Source organism: Equus caballus, chromosome 8 (genome assembly GCF_041296265.1).
Source record: "Equus caballus isolate H_3958 breed thoroughbred chromosome 8, TB-T2T, whole genome shotgun sequence".
Taxonomy (NCBI): Eukaryota; Metazoa; Chordata; class Mammalia; order Perissodactyla; family Equidae; genus Equus; species Equus caballus.
This window is the reverse complement of record NC_091691.1, coordinates 96,421,733-96,439,194: the sequence shown is the minus strand read 5'-3', so window position 1 is coordinate 96,439,194 and position 17,462 is coordinate 96,421,733.

The window sequence follows — 17,462 nt, the reverse complement described above, 5'->3', positions numbered from 1 at the left end:
CTTTGAATAGCTTCTGCTCTATGTGACAAAATTAGTTTTAGTAATAATCATAAAATGTATATAAAATGTGTAATGTGTCAAAAGAGCTGCAGGCATTGCTTTGTCTCCACTTTTGCCCTATTTATTAATTGATTGATTGATTAAGCTCCACTAGATCAATACTTTTTCAGGTCAGTAAAGGCACCTCACTTCAAATTCTTAGGGAATTCAGAATAATTAAGAGCTAGTGGCTGGTTTCATAAATATATTGAAAATACTGAAAATTCCTCTAAATTCCTGCAGGATAAAAAGCGTGACTCTATTCAACAGTTTCCATATCTGCCAAGAATTTTGAATTTTGATCCTTTGGTTTAAGTGAGCTATTACATTAGTTTACATAAATAATTGGCATGTAAATAATAGTTTTATTTAATAGAACCAATACATTTTCAAAACTTACAAGTTTGGCATCTAATTGATTGTGCCACCAATGTCATGTTTATCCTCTGGGTCATTCATTTGTTTTAAAACTAGCAACTCAAAATTAAAATAGAAAAATAAATTTCAAGTTTGAAAATATTCAGATTCAGCCACATATTTTATACAAATTATACCATTTACAAATTATTACACCTCACCAGTTCACACGTATTTTAAATTTTAAACTCAAAGAAAAAGTGGTCATAGAGATTTGATCTCCTACAGTCAACGAACCCCATTATTATCTACACCTGGTATCAATTCCGCCTGACACTGTACCTATGATATGTCAAGAGAATTGGACATTTATGATACTGTGTCTTCGAGAGGAAGAGAAACATTTTAAATTAGTGATTTTTATTTCAGTATAGGAACTGGCTGACATTCTTCAGCGTAGTGCCTCCCAATTGCTTCCTATAATACATATGAAGAAAATTGAAATGAAGAAAATACACTATAGTACCAAACATTACACTAGTAATTGGATGTTAGAATTTAAAGGATTTCATCTTAATTTTAAGGTACATGAGCCAGAATGAGGAAATCTACAAAGTTTTCAACTCAGTGATCTAAAATTTGGCTTCACAAAGAAGAAACTGAAAATAAACCTCCATTCCACTCATCAATACTCATGCTTTTAAGCTGAAATTCTAAATCCCTGTAAATAATAAGAGAGGGAGTTAGTAGTCCTTTCTTCTGTTCTTCTAATAAAACATTATGGGGGGGTAAAAAAGGGAAAATACTAGCTACAACTTGAGTTTTATTCTTTTTAAGTAAATTATCAGTATCATTGAATAATTAGGCAGTGGAGACTTAAGCAAAAATGTCCTCTCAAAAGAATAAATGGGGTGCACTGGAGAAAAACACGGTAGTTGGGGAATAGTAAGGGGAGCTGCTTAAGAGAACTGCCTTTAGTTGTAGATCAGAGAGTAGACTAATACGAGCACGATGTGTAGGTACCGGGATATGGGAAAATCTCCTCACTCTGATGACTAACACCTTGTGAGGTCTAATTGCTACTTGGTAATAAATGAACAAATTGAGGCATAGATCTTTAACATTGCAGGGCAAGAGTCAAAGAATGCAAAGGGACAGTGACAGAAATAATAACAAATCTTCAACCAGTAATAGATTGGCACGTGGGGAGAAAGGAGAGGTTTGAAGCTCTGCAATGAATACTACACAAAGAATAAAATTTTATCTAATTTATGCATGAATATGAAACTTTTCCCACACGTGAAAAGTGAAAGACAATACATTGAGAATAAATATTCTTGATTATTGAACATGAGCCACTGACTTATTATGAGGAAAAAAAGATCATTAATAAAAAATCAAAAATATCTAATTAAATTCCTAAAAGCTGAAATTATATACTTATGACTACTAGAAAACAACAAAATTATATGTATTTGAACGCATATAATTAAGTCAAACACCTGAAAGTTAAAAATCACTCTTCTAAGAAACCCCTGCTTAGTGAACAATGACAATGTAAACTCTACCTATCAAAGTATGCAGAACAAGAAAAACCTGTACTTAGTAGTTAAATCATGCTTCATATTTTAAATCAAAGCATTACAAAAATATTCTACTTAGACAATAGAAGTGTTGTAGCTAGCGCTGTCCTGAGGCAAAAGCCAATATAACATTCACAACATTTTGGGGCTGGTGAACTCAGAAATTGACAAAGATGTAGAGATAGTAATACATAGGTTTCTGTATAAAGGTTAATATTTACACCCAATTTGTGAACTTACAACAACAATAATGATAGAAGATATACTTGGGGGAAATTGGAAGAAGATAATTTGAATATTCTTGTATTATTTAAAAGGGGAGCAGAAATAATGATTCACTTGAGGCTTCTATAACTTAAGCATGCATAGTAAAATTTTAAGGGTAACTACTTTAAGAATCAAGGTAGAGATTATAAGTTACAAGCGCCATGGGGAAACATGAAATAAGAATGTAAAACATTGTAAACTCAATCAAAAAAGACCAGAAATGAAAAAAAAGAAAAATGAGAAAATAAACAAAATAATAAAAATAAAGGTATCAGTAACAAAAATACATAAAACTGTCATCATTTCTATAATAAGGGAGTGACAAATTTACCATTATGGTAGGTGATCTTGTTTAAAATTTTCCAAAAAGTATTTAGGTTATAGAAGAGTTAAATAACACACAAATTGAATTTGAACAAACATATATAGAAATGTATACTACCAAGTTAGAGAACATAAATTTTCCCAAAGTGTCAAACATTACAAAACTTGCACACATGATAGGTCACAAGTCTTAACAAATTTTAAAGAATGTGGATCATACAAGCAGATAGATTCTTTGATCAGAATGCAATTAGTCAGAAACCAATAACCAAAAGATAAATTACAATTGAACACCAAAAGAAAACCAAACTTTGTTTCATGAATCAAATTAGAAATTCAGTCAAAATTACAAGGTATTATCTCAAACTCTGCCCAAAGCCAAGCAAACACCAGGCTTGAAAGAATTGGCTTAAATTCATTCAACCTGGATCCTAAATCCTTGTAAATTTTCTGTCTTAATTTCCTCAATTACAGGCGCCATTAAGATTCTGTCAAAGTAGTGTTCTCTCTTACTGCACTAAATCTAATAATGTTTGTTTTTCTTGATTAGCATGCTTTTCTGAAGTCTTCCAGGGCGTCAACATTTGACAGAAGGCATTTCATCTGGAATTACATTAAGGCACCTTAATAGATGAACATTAGCTAAGATGTGGATTTCTGTGTTTTCACTGAATTGGGATGAACAAGAGTCACATGGCTAATATATTTCCGCTTATGCACAAGACAAGGAGTTCCAGTCTTTTTTCCACAAAACAGAACTGAAAGGTAATAAAAATGCTACATATCAAGAATTGAGTGATGTAGTTAAAGATCATATTATGGAAACTCAGAACTTTAGGTGCATACATTTAAATAAATGATAATTCAGGCTTAAAAATAATGGTGCAGGTGCTGGCTCGGTGGCATAGTGGCTAAGTTTGCACTCTCCACTTTGGCAGCCCAGGGTGGGTTTGGATCCCAGACACAGTACAGACCTACACATGACTCATAAAGCCTCGTTGTGGCGGCATCCCATGAACAAAATAGAGAAAGACTGGCACAGATGTTACCTCAGGTACAGTCTGCCTCAAGCAAGAAGAGGAAGATTGGCAACAGATGTTAGCTCAGGGCCAATCTTCCTCACCAAAAACCAAACAAAAAATAATGATGGAAACATTCAAGTGAAGAAATTAGAGAAAGAAGCCAAAAATACAGAATACACTCATTGGACAAAGAAAAGTAAATGATAAAAAGAAGAAAGAAATGAATTAGAAATCAAAAGATATATGAGAGAATCAAAAGACGACCCTTTGCAAAGACGAAAATGTTTAAAAGTAGACAATTTTACTTTTAGAAATTGATAATCAAGCCACAAATTAAAAATATGATAAATAAAAAAGTTGAAGCCAGTGAGCCTGATTGGGGGCCTTTTCGGGAATTTTACTCATCCTTCAATGGTGGCCTCTCTAAGACATTTTTCAAGCACACAGCTGAATTTCTCTTCTTAGAGAAGGGGGTCCGTCTCCACTGGTAGAAATAAGAGGATGGGAAAGAATATATTCCTCCCATTTACAATTTTTTTCTTTTCGTACTGAAAGGAAACACAAAATTCATTTTGGCAAAGCTTCTTTGATGCCTTGTTTAATCATTAGATTTTTTCCTGATTCCAGCTGTTAATTCTCTGGAACAAAAAGTGGAAAGATATTGACTATTTTGTACAATTACGGTAGATTCCAGGTTTAATTCTATCACTCACAACAGGTTTGTGGGAGGGGTATATCTCTCTATCACCTATCTACCTATCTATGTATCTGTCTGTCTGTCTATCTATCCATCCATTTTTGTTATTTAAGACCAAGGATGTACACATTGCAGAAATGAACAACAAAATTCTCTCTTCAGTACCAGATGCTCAAAGCAACAAAAAAGCGGATGTTTTTAACCTCAATTGACAAGCAACCTACTCTTACTGTTAATGTACATTTATTTGCTACTGAAATCACAACAGTTTTCTCTCTTGAGCAAACTCAGCTTTATTCTTTTCTATGCTTTCCATTTATTGCCACAGGGAACAAAACTCTGATCTCTTTTGGAGTCCCGCTCTTTGGAACTGGCTGAAATTTTTACTGGTGAAGATTTTCTCTTTTTTCTTCAATTATTTTATTGAAATCATAAAGGTTTATACCATTATATAATTTCAGGTGTACGTTATTATTCATCAATTGCTGTATAGACTGCATCATGCTCACCATCAGTAGTCTAGTTTTTATCCATCACCATGCATATGTGCCTCTTTACCCCTTTTGCCCACCCCCCTAGCCCCCTTCCCCATGTGTTTGTTTATCTTCCACATATGAGTGAAATCATTCAGTATCTGTCTTTCTCTGTCTGGCTTATTTTGCTTCACATCATACCCTCGAGTTCCATCCATGTTGTTGCAAGTGGGGCAATTTTGTCTTTTTATGGCTGAGTAGTGTTCCATTGTATACATGTACCGCATCTTTTTTATCCATTCATCTATAGCAGTGCACTTAGGTTGCTTCCACATCTTGGCTATTGCGAATAACACTGCAATGAACAAAGGGGTACATAAATCTCTTTGGACTATTGATTTCAAGATCTTTGGATAAATACCTAGTAGTGGGATAGCTGGGTATATGGTATTTCTATTTTTAAGTTTTTGGGAAATTCCATACTGTTTTCCATAGTGGCTGCACCAGTTTGCATTCCCACCAGCAGTGTAAGAGAGTCCCCTTTTCTCCACACCCTCTCCAACATTTGTTACTTTTTGTCTTGGTAATTATAGCCATTCTGACAGGTGTAAGACGATATCTCATTGTAGTTTTGATTCGCATTTCTCCAATAATTAGTGATGTTGAACATGTTTTCATGTGCCTGTTGCCCATCTGTATATTTTCTTTGAAGAAATGTCTGTTCTTATCCTCTGCTCATGTTTTGATCAGGTTATTTGTTTTTTTTGTTGTTGAGTTGTGTGAGTTCTTTATATATTTTGGAAATTAACCCTTTGTCAGATATATGATTTACAAATATTTTCTCCCAGTTAGTGCGTTGTCTTTTTGTTTTGTTCATAGTTTCCTTTGCTTTTTAGTCTGATGTAATTCCATTTGCTAATTTTTTCTTTTATTTCCCTTGCCTGAGTAGACATGGTATTTGAAAAGATGCCGCTAAGACCCTGTCAAAGAGCATGCTGCCTATATTTTCTTCTAGGAGTTTTATGGTTTTGGGTCTTACATTCAAGTCTTTAATCCATTTTGAGTTCATTTTTTGTGCATGCTGCAAGATGATGTTCTGCTTTCATTCTTTTGCATGTGGCTGTACACTTTTTTCCAGCACCATTTATTGAAGAGACTTTCTTTTCTCCATTGTATGTTCTTGGCTCCTTTGTTGATGATTAACTGGCCATAGGATGTGTGGTTTTATTTCTGTGCTTTCATTGATCTGTGTGTCTGTTTTTATTCCAGGACAATGCTGTTTTGATTACCATAGCTTTGAGGTATATTTTTAAGTCCAGGATTGTGATGCATTAATCAATGTGGTACACCATATTAACAAAATTAGGCATAAAAATCACATGATCATCTCAATAGATGCTGAGAAAGCAATTGACAAGATGTAACATCCATTAATGATAAAAACTCTCAATCAAATGGGTATAGATGGAAAGTACCTCAACACTAAAAGGCCATACATGACAAACCAACAGCCAACAGCACACTTAACAAGGAAAAACCAAAAGCTGTCCCTCTAAGAACAGAAACAAGACAAGGGTGCCCACTCTTGCCACTCCTATTCAACATAGTACTGGAGATTTTGGCCAGAGCAGTTAGGCAAGAAAAAGAAATAAAAGGAATTCCAATTGGGAAGGAAGAAATGAAACTCTTCCTGTTTGCACATGATGTGATTCTATCTATAGAAAACCCTAAAGAATCCACCAGAAACCATTAGAAATAATCAACAACTATGGCAAAATTGCAGGGTACAAAATCAACTTACAAAAATCAGTTGCATTTCTATACACTAACAACAAACTAGCAGAAAGAGAAGTCAAGAATACAATTCCACTTACAATTGCAACAAAAAGAATAACATATCTAGGAATATATTTAACCAAAGAGGTGAAAGACCCATACACTGAAAACTATAAGACATTATTGAAAGAAATCGAAGCAGCTATAAAGAAATGGAAAGACATTCCACGCTAATGGATTGGAAGGATAAACATAGTTAAAATGTCTACAGACTCAGTGCAATTCTAATCAGAATCCCAATGACGTTCTTCACAGAAAGAGAACAAAGAATCCTAAAATTTATATGGAACAATAAAAGATCTTGAAAAGCAAAAGCAATCCTAAGAAAAATGAACATTTTCGATACAGACACAGAAATATGGTTCTCAGACTATGTGTACAAGAATTATTTGACTTAAATATTCATGATCTCCTCTTCAAACATCTAAACAAGGCTTATATTTGTATATCAATATGGTGGCAATATTCAGTGTCCTTTTGTTGTGCCATAATATTTCAGCTAGGCAAAAGAGCATAGAAGAAAGGTCTTGGTAGTAGATAAATGCACTGGTATTATATAACAACCCTGAAATTATTTCTGCTTTCTATATAATACATGGATATATTTAAAAACATTTTTGCTGCCAAATGGAGCCTTTGATTTTGATACACATTTCTTAAATTATGAATGGTTTAAAATACTTTCCCTGTATTTTTTGAAATTTCCATTTTTTTCCTACTTTCTACAAAGTAATTGTTCATATTCCTTATGAATTTTTCTACTGGGTATATTTTATTTTTAAATTTTTTCTATGAGGTTTTGGTAAATTAAGGGCATGAATCCTTAGTCTTATGTCTTTCAAATTTCTCTCAGTGTCTTGTTTCAGTTTTTTAAATTTTCTCTACCTGAGATTTAATTTCTGTGGAGACAATTTTAGTTTTTTTCTTTTATGAATTTCATATCTTGCTGGGAAACCCTTTGACATTCCAGAACTAAAAATAAATTTATCCCAGTTACTTGTAGTATTTTAAAGGTTTCATTTTTTTTTAATTTTAGCTATTTGATATTAACATTACTCTGCTGTAAGGTGTGAGTATCTTGCTTATATTTATATATAAATAGAGAGTTTCATATTTGTTCTTTCTGGAGTTAGAAACATCAGTTATTGAGTACCCACCTTTTTGCACTGATTTGAAATGTTACTGTAGTCTAGAATACATTTCTGTGACAGACTTTATTTTGCAATAAAACCACACCAATATATATCCCTCTCTCCATGTCTTCTTTCTGTGTGATAATGACACTCCTCTGTTGAGAGGTGGGGTCTGTGTTCCCATCCCTTTAACCTGGGCAGACCTTTCAATCCACCTTGGCTGACAGATAATGACAGGAGTGATGCCATGTGACTTCTTAGGCTATGGCACCAAAGCACTAAAGCTTCTCCCTCGGCTAACACACCTTGGGAGTCCTGAACCTACAAGGTGAGTCCAGCTTCCCTAAAACCACCAACTGAGAAGAGAGGCAGAGAGATCAGTAACCTGAGGGAGATGCCTGAGGGGACTCAGGTGTGCCAGGCCCCAGGAATTTGAACCTCCTCAGTCTGAGACCTAGACAGGTGAGTAACGACACCATCAGATGATTCCAGCCTCCTGGCTTCCAGTCATTGCTCACCAAGAGGAGCTGAGGGGGGCTGCCCCTTCTGAGCCCTCTCCAAATGGCAAATTAGTTATCTCAAGTTTTAAGGTGGGGTGTTTTACAGCAATAAATAACTGGAGCAATTCCTATGCAGCTTTCATTTCATTTATTCTGCTATAACTCATCGATCTACTTTTTATTCATTTCTAAGTACAAGCTTTTAAAAATTACTCTATCTTTAAAAAATAAAACGTGGTAGAGAAAGACTCTCCACATTACTGAAAATTTCTTGTATTTTTTTTGTCTTTTCTTGCTTTTTTCTTTCTTCCAGAAAAGCAAATTAATTTGATACCCTCAAGCAAAAACAACAAAACAAAAAAACCTTGTTTAGTTAAGTTGTTATCCCAATGAATGTTAAGAACAATTAAGAGATAATTGTTATTTTCATTCCGTCAGCTCCAAGAGCAAGTTATGCTTTAAAATTTCTTTACATCTTATTTTATTTTATTTTATTTGGTGAGAAAGTTTAGCCCTGAGCTAACATCTGCTGCAAATCCTCCTCTTTTTGCTGAGGAAGATGGGCCCTGAGCTAACATCCATGCCCATCTTCCTCTACTTTATATGTGGGATGCCTGCCACGGCATGGCTTGATAAATGGTGCATATGTCTACACCTGGGATCTGAACCATGATCCTGAGCTGCCACAGTGGAGCACTCGAACTTAACCGCTACACTACAGGGCGAGCCCCACACATCTTATTTTCTGATTCAAAGAAAAGATTTTAAAATCTTATTCGTGTAGGGGCCCGCCCAGTGGTGCAGCGGTTAAATTCGTACATTCCACTTCAGTGTCCCAGGGTTGGCCGCTTGGATCCCAGGTGTGGACCTATGCAGTGTTTGCACCGCTTATCACGCCATGGCTTCCCACATATGAAGAAGAGGAAGATGGGCATGGGTGTTAGCTCAGGACCAGTCTTCCCCAGCGAAAAAGAGGAGGATTGGTGGCAGATGTTAGCTCAGGGATAATCTTCCCCCTAAAAGAAAAATTTTATTTATGTAAGTTGTTTCAATATAGAATAGTTCCTGGCAATAAGAGTGCTCATTCAATAAATTTAGCTATTATTGTAGGCTTGTGGCTTTTTTTTCTTTTGCTTTTTTAATCCAATCTTTATTTTCAATGTGTTTCTTTACTGTTGTAAGTGGGATTTTTAATTCAATTATATTTTTAATGTTTATTTTATTTTTACTATTGATTTTTGCATATTAATTTTATAACTAGTCGCTTTGTAACTTTCTGTTTCCATTTATAATATTTTAGATGATTCTCTGGGTTTTCAGCTATAAAATCAAGACATAAAACAATAAAGTATTCTTTTCTTTCAAAAAAAATACAAGTATCTATCTGTTCCTATCCTGCAATAATATTTTTATTCTCACTATTGTCCCTAAATTCTTGGCAGTAACAAGGGGCAGATGGAGCATTCTAAGTAGCAGAGCTTGAATCACAACAACGCCAACTTTCACAAGCCTCTTGAACGAAGAGCTCCATTATTTTCCAGTCCAGGTCTCTTTGCTAACGATTCCAACGGTGATAACGGGTGAGGCAATCTGATGTGCACAGCATGTTGCTTTCATTGCCTCTGAAAATCTAGCAGGAGAAAAGGGCCTGCAAAGACCCAGGATGAGCCCCCGCACACAGGCCAGTGTACTTCTGCCCCACGCGGTCAACTGCCTGCAGAGCTCTTCTCAGGCCACTGAAATCACCGTTCGTGGCTTTGCCAAGTCCTCCTGCAAGGCGGAATTAGAGAGGCCTGTCTAGCACAACACCAGCAAACCGCCCGATGGCCTCACCTGAGACTGGCTCTTCTCATTACAGTGCTGCCAATCGGAGGAGAGGACCTCACAATCCCAGCCACTGGGAGCCGCGCCCCTGCAGTCCCATCGCGTCAGCGCCTGTCCAGTCTGGCTGAGGATGAGAGCATCTCACCTGCGGTCACAAGAGCGCAAACATAACGGGCTTTCTCCAGGCGTTGGGTTTTATTCAAGCTCTTCCTCCTTGCTGTTTGACACGGTACATATAATCCACCAAGCACGAATCTCCATTTAATTCTTTTCTCTCTTTACAAAGTGTGAATCAAGTAAATGTATTGCTTATAAAATTGTGAATATACCTACATTTTATAATTTACCACTTGTTATTTTTATGTTCTTACAGTAAATGTCCTTGTGTGTTACTATAATGACCCCAATTTATTAGGTGCTTCTGTGGTCAGCACTTTCATTTGATTCATACAACAATCAAGAAGTAAATGCTATTATTAAACCCATTTTTCAGATGTGGGAAGTGAAGGATCCAGAGACTAATTAATTTGTACGGGATTACAGCTGGTTAATGGCGAAGCCTGGATTCCCCTCAGGCAAAATGGCTTCAGAAGGCATCTGCCCACCCGCGGACTCCACACCACCCACCCCAGATTTCCTTGTGGCTGTGGTGGTGGGACGTGAATTTTGCCAAATACGTTTTGGTAATTTATTGAATGATTGTTTTTTCTCTTAACCTATAATAATGTATAGATATGTATGCATGTGTTGAAGAGTCCCTGCATTCCAGAGATGAGCAAGAATTTGTCAGCTTTTAATATAATGCTGAATTCACTTTAACATATTTTAGTTACATTTTCTCACATGGCTATTTATAACTCTGATCTAGAGAATTAATTTTGTGATTATCAGGCTTAAGTACTTGAATTTTTCTGGCTTGGTAGAAATAATTAAGGTGCCTTTTTTTTTTTTTTTCTCATCTTCTCACTTTTAAAAGAAATAACTGAGTTAGTTATTTCTGCCATAAGGCTGTGTCTTTAACAGCCCGCGAGAGCCCCTCAAGGGCAGCATTCTGTGCATATGCTCGTGCTGTGCATGATATCTGTGGTGATAATGGTTACCGGGATTTGAAAAAAAGTACTAAATTATCTCCCTGTGTATAGAATCATGCTTGTTTGGGGATGTGTGTGTGATGGTGGTGGGAGTGGTTACTTTAACTTAATTTCAAAATCCCCACTTTCCTGCGCTCTGGCTGTGGAATTAATTGAGGCCTCATGGGGGTGTTATGGGGGGCTGAGTACTTAGCACAGTGCCAGACGTGTAAGAAGTGGTAGGTGAATCTTAGCTATCATATAATAGAGTTATAATTAAGGGTGCAAACTTTAGCATTTTGGAAAAGGACTGATATCCACCGATATGCTTGCCTTTTGTTTTTCATTTTTGCATTTTATTTTGTTTTCTGATTGACCCGTTGATTGTGGTGGACTACATTTAAAGTAGGATTATTTATTATCATTATTTATTTACCATTAAAATCTTTTTGTTATAGTGAGTTCACATTCAAAATCTTTTTTTTTAAGTTGTGTAATGCCCAGGATGGTTTCAAACTTTGACACACTGCAGATAATTTCTCTCTAATAAGGTAGAAGAATATTTCTTATGGATCATTTGTAAAGAGATGTGTTATTTTAAATTTCTATCACTTGTGTGAAATGATTTGTGGGTGTTTTCATATCAGGGAATAATATATTTAATAAATTCTGTGAAGCCCTGAAACATATTTTAAAAAGTATTAGCCAGTAATACTGGCTATTTTTTTTGTAGAATAATTTATCCCAGAAAAATGAAAATTTGTGACATATCATTTGGTGTTGCACTCTTTTTCTAATTTAGCCATTCTGCTAGGTGGGCAATGATATCTCATCGTCGTCCTAACTTGTGTTTTCCCACCGGCTAATGATTGTCAATATCTTTCACGTGTTTGTTCAACATCTGTATCTTCTGGGAAATGCCTGGTTGGGACTTTGGTCCATTTTCTAACTGAATTTTTTTCTACTGTTGAATTTTGTAAGGTTTCCCCCTATATTCCTAATACTAGTACTCCATCATATATGCGGTTTGCAAATGTTTTCTGCAGGTCCTTGGGTTGTCTTTTTATCCTCTTCGCATGAGCTCTCACAGAGCAATGGTGATTAATTTTCATGAAGTGCAGTTTATCAATTATTCCTTTTATGGGTCATGCTTTTGGTGTCAGGTCTAAAAATTCTTTGCCTAAACCCGGATCCCAAAGATTGTCTGCTATGTCTTTTATAAAAGTTTTATGGTTTTATGTTTTTTTACATTCAAGGGCAAGATCCATTTGGAGTTCTTGTATAAGGTGTGAGGTCAAGGTCAAGGTTCTGTTTTTGCCTGTGGATATTTCTTTGCTGCAACAGCATTTGTTGAAAAGGCTATCCTTCCTCCACTGAATTGCTTTTGCACTTTTGGAAAACATCAGTTGGGCATATTCGTGTGGTTCTGTTTCTGGGTTCTCTATTCCTTTCCATTGATCTATGCATTTATCTCTCCACCAATATTTTTCAGTCTCAATTATTACTGTACTTATATTAGATCTTGAGATCAGGCGGACTGATCTGCTCCACTTCATTCTTCTTCCTCAAAATAGTTTTAGCCATTTCCTATATCCTTTGCCTTTCTATAAAATTTTAAAACAGCTCTGTCTATATCTACAAATAATCTTCCTAGGATTTTGATAGAAATTGTGTTAAGCCTGTATATCAACTTGGGGAGAACTGACATCTTTACTATGTTGAATCTTTCAACATGTGAACACAGTATGTCTCTTGATTTATTTAGATCTAGAATTTCTTTCATGAGCATTTTATAATTTTTAGTGTATGAATCTGTACATCTTTCGCTAGATTATGCAAAATGAAGTATTTTGTTTTCTTTGTAGTGATCAAAAATGATATTGCATTTTTAATTTAAGCTTCTACGTCTTCATTGTTAGTGTATAGAAATGTGGATGATTTTTGAGTGTTGATTTTCTATCCTGTGCCCTTGTCTAATTTGTTCATTCTGGGTTTTTTTTCCCCCCAGATTTCTTGAGATTTTCTACATAAACAAGCATGACATCTGTAAATTGGGGAAATTTCATGTCTTCCTTTTCTCTGTGTATTCCTTTTATTTCCTTTTCATGGCTTTTTGTCCTGGCTAAAACTTCCAGTACTATGTTGAATAAGAGTGCTGAATAAGAATAATAAGAGTGCATATCCATTTATATTTTTTTCCCTGATCTTAGAAGTAAGCATTGTCTTTCACTATTAAGCATGACGTTAGCTGTAGGTTTTTTGCAGATGACCTTTATCATTTGATGATGTTCCCTTTTATTTCTAGCTTGCTCAGAATTTTTATCATGATGGATGTTGAATTTTATCAAGTACCTGTTCTGCATCAATTGATGTGATCATGTGATTTTTCTTCTCTAGCCTGTTAAGCGTGAATTACGTTGATTGATTTTCAGTAATTGAGCCAGCCTCGCATCACTAGAATACACTACATCTCTTCTTTGTGTATAATTCTTTTTTATATATTGCTGAATACTACTGCTGGCTTCTTCATCTCCAATTCTGAGATATATGACACAAAAAGAAAACAGAGGGAGCCCACTGCCATATAGAGCCTCAAATCCCGAGGTCCTTTGCCAATGCATCTTTTTCTCACATCTTTTAGAGTCTTCTCATGTTTGCTTTACGTAGGATGTCCAGGGTTTTTAGTTCTGCTTAGTAGGAGGAATAGGGAGAAGTATGTCTACTCCATGTTTCTATTTAAAAAACATTTCATTATGGTATTATATTATTATAATGAAGTAAAAGTTCATTTTAGTACTATTTTAAAAGAATTTATTTAGAAGACGTTCCACTGATTTTAGATAATCTTCACTTATTCCATGTTATTAAGTCTTTTGATTCTTCTGCATCTTAATATATATCATTTTATACATGTTCTACCTACTTCCTTATGTTAGGCTATTTCCTAAAATGGTATTTTGGTATTAGAGATAGTTAAATCCATTCAGAGACATGATAGAAAAGATATTTCCACCTCTCTTACAGGAGATCTTTCTATGGCATGACAGAAAGATCAGAAGTTAAGAAGGCCTTTGTTTGAATGTGATTCTGCTGTTTATTCTTTGATTTTTGGAATTTTGCATTAACAATTTGAGTGTCTGATTCCTCAACTACTAAATGGAATAATAATGCTTATTATAGGAAGAAAAGATATTTCTGCCTATTTTTGCTAACAGACACTTCTATTACCCAATTGTGATTGCCCTCCAGTAGAGGATAAGATAAAATTCTAACCTGATTGTTTACAGCTCAGGACAATGTTTTTAGTTGCAATTATTGACAGTTGAAGTCGTTCTGTCTGAAAAAGCCCAAATTCATCTTCCTTTCTCTCTCTCTCTTTTTGAGGTAGTCTAGCACCTTGGGGAGGACCAAATACGTGAGCCCCTGCTTGTTACAGGGTCTCTGTAGCTGGGTTGAACAGTGGTCTTTACATGCCTCTTGGGGTCTGACATGCTCTCTCTCTTCTCTCTCTCTCTCACTGAGTATAGCAGGTAAGGCTCCCTGCTTACTGATGGGGAAAATGATGTTTACAAGAATGTTTTACTTAAATACGGTGATTGCTTATTATAAGGGAAGATCTAAGGCAATATTGCTACTGTTCAGAGATGTACTGTCAGAAACCAAGTTATCTTATACTTAGCTCTATTAAATTATCTATTTTCTCTCTGCTACATGCAGACATCTAGAGCAAAGATTAGAAAATGCACAAAGTTAGATTTGGTTGCAGTGTAGAAATGTTATCATCCATGGGAAGACCTGTCTTAATATTCATGTTTATGTTTTTTTTTTTTTCTGATTATGTTTAGTGAATGGTGAAGCGTTTAGGTTGTTTTATTTCATTCTAGTATTGTTTCTGTATTTTGGTAGCGTAGGGGAGGAAGACATTTCCTCTCCCCTCTCTGGGTTCTTCTGGCTGGAGAACGAATTAAATTCACATGAGACAGAATAACAGGAGAAAACTAAACAAAGCTTTATAACATGTATACATGGGAGAGGCCCAGGCAAGCTGAGCAACTTGCCAAAATGGCTGAAGCCACCACCTTAAATATCCTCCTCACCTAATGACAAAGGAGGATGTTGGGGGTGGGGGTAGTCAGTTACAGGAGGTTACCAGACAAGCACGGTAAACAGGAATAAGATTATTATGCAGATTTAAGTCCGTGCCTTTTGCCTTGATTAAGAGTTTCTAGAGATAAGGTCCTTCCCCCTTCTTCCTGATACAGAGAGGGAGACACCATTACAGATGGAGATTTCCTTTACAATGTAAATGTCTCTTAACAAAGGGTAAGTAAACTCTACTCCTCAGTGCCTCCTTCCCGTCTGCAGTTTATTAAAGTAACCAGTCCCAAATAATCCTCATGCCAAAGATACTGATCTTGGGGTGGCCAATTCCAGTCCTCCACAGTAGTCTGAATTCCTTTTTCTATAAAAAGACAATTGAACTTGATTTTTAAGTCTTAAAGTAACACTAAGATATGTCTAAAATCTTTCTTTTAATTGCTGTCTTTTATTTATTAAAATATTTCCAAGTCACAAGGCAATGTATGTCACTTAATCCTGAAAATTCATGGTAGTATGAGTTTTAAGTGAAACCTCAAGCTTATATCATATAAGATTCAAAGCATTTTAAAATGGCAAAGAGTTGAACGTTTATTCTAATAATATCTATTTTTATTAGCCATACTGCATCTTGTGAGCATTTCCATACCCCATACTCCAGGACCAGATACATGGATATCACGTAAAGTAACCCAAGGGTTAAGAGTAACCCACTCGAGGTATACTTATTGACAGTGTGCCACCGATTTTGAATGCAAACACTAAAAACACAGGTGTGGGGCTGTCAACAGTTATGCATTTTTGATTGATTACTGCATTACAATGCTATTGGATAAGAAATATCTCTAGACAGGCAATTGCGTTGTGAGATGGATCTAGACTCACAGGTGAGTACAACTTTTTAAAATGTGGCGTGGCTGTAATTCTTTCCATGCCAGAATTGTCAATCTAATGATTTCTTCAACGACTATCAGCTACTACACAGTCTGTAGTTTGTATCCTGAAAAGCATATCAATATCCAATTACCATTCCCTCCCATGTTAACATAGAGTAGCTGCATCCTTGAAAATTGCACAATGATTCCCTCATTTTCCTCCTGCCCCTAAAGCACCCCGTCCCTGTGATTTGTCTATAGTGCTGTTTGCTTTGCTTAGAAACATGAATTTCATTTTTTGCATTTCCTAAAGCTCATCGATGGACTTGGAACTCTGCCACAATGTCTAATTGTCAGGTTTCATTCACCCACGAGCCATGCAGACTGCCAGTGTGATAATATTCTCACCACATACAACTTGACTCTGACCGTGGAGAAGCACGGAGGCCTCACCTACTTCCTGGCTGACTCCTCTCTGTGCCGTTTCTCATGCTCCACTCTTGTTAATACCCCCTTTCAATTTTATACTCCCCTAAGTCCCTTCTTTACTGATTGGCTTTTTTGCAGGTGTATAGCAAATCCACATTATGAGACTAATATCTTACCTTTTCTCAAATTCTTATTTGCCAGCAAAAATCACTGAGATGTTCCTTTGACACATAGTTCTTACTAGGACAAAAATGCAAATGGTTTTTTTTCAAATTTCCAATCTCTTATAAGCTTTGTAAGGAGTCTCTGTTCCTTTAAACCTCCCATTCTCGGTGCTCTGCAAACTTTCACATTCTGTGCGGTGCTCTCTATTCAATGCTTCAAAACACTGGCAATTTTTCCATTAAATTTTTTTCATATTTTCCACATTATCTTTAATCCTGTAAATTCCAAATTTACCAAAGTCTTTGAAACCCGGACTAGGATTATTTCAGCCATACATACATGATACTACGAAAGGTTTAGTCATATTGTGGTTATTAAAGCCCCGAATCTCAGCCCTTATGAGAACAGTTTATTTCTTGCTCCAGCTGCAAATCCACAGTGGTTGGCTGCACCTCTCCTTCGTCTTCGTCGTTCTGGGTCCATCATTACGTATTTTTCCCTCATTCATAGCTTTCCTTCTTTTATCCGTCTTCCTGTAAAAAAAATACCCTCTTGCTTTCTTTTGCCTGAACAACATAGCCATTTCTAACTGTTTCATCGACAGCCCTTTTCCAGATGATGTTTTCTGGCTGTCTCTATTGACTTCATTCCTTCCATTCTTTTAGCAATTCTTTTACGTTTCATCCTCCTTGAGAAGGTTCACATCATATTCTCCAGCTGTAATGTGTTTAAAAGCGTGTGTGTGAGTGTGTGAGAGTGTGAGTGTGTGT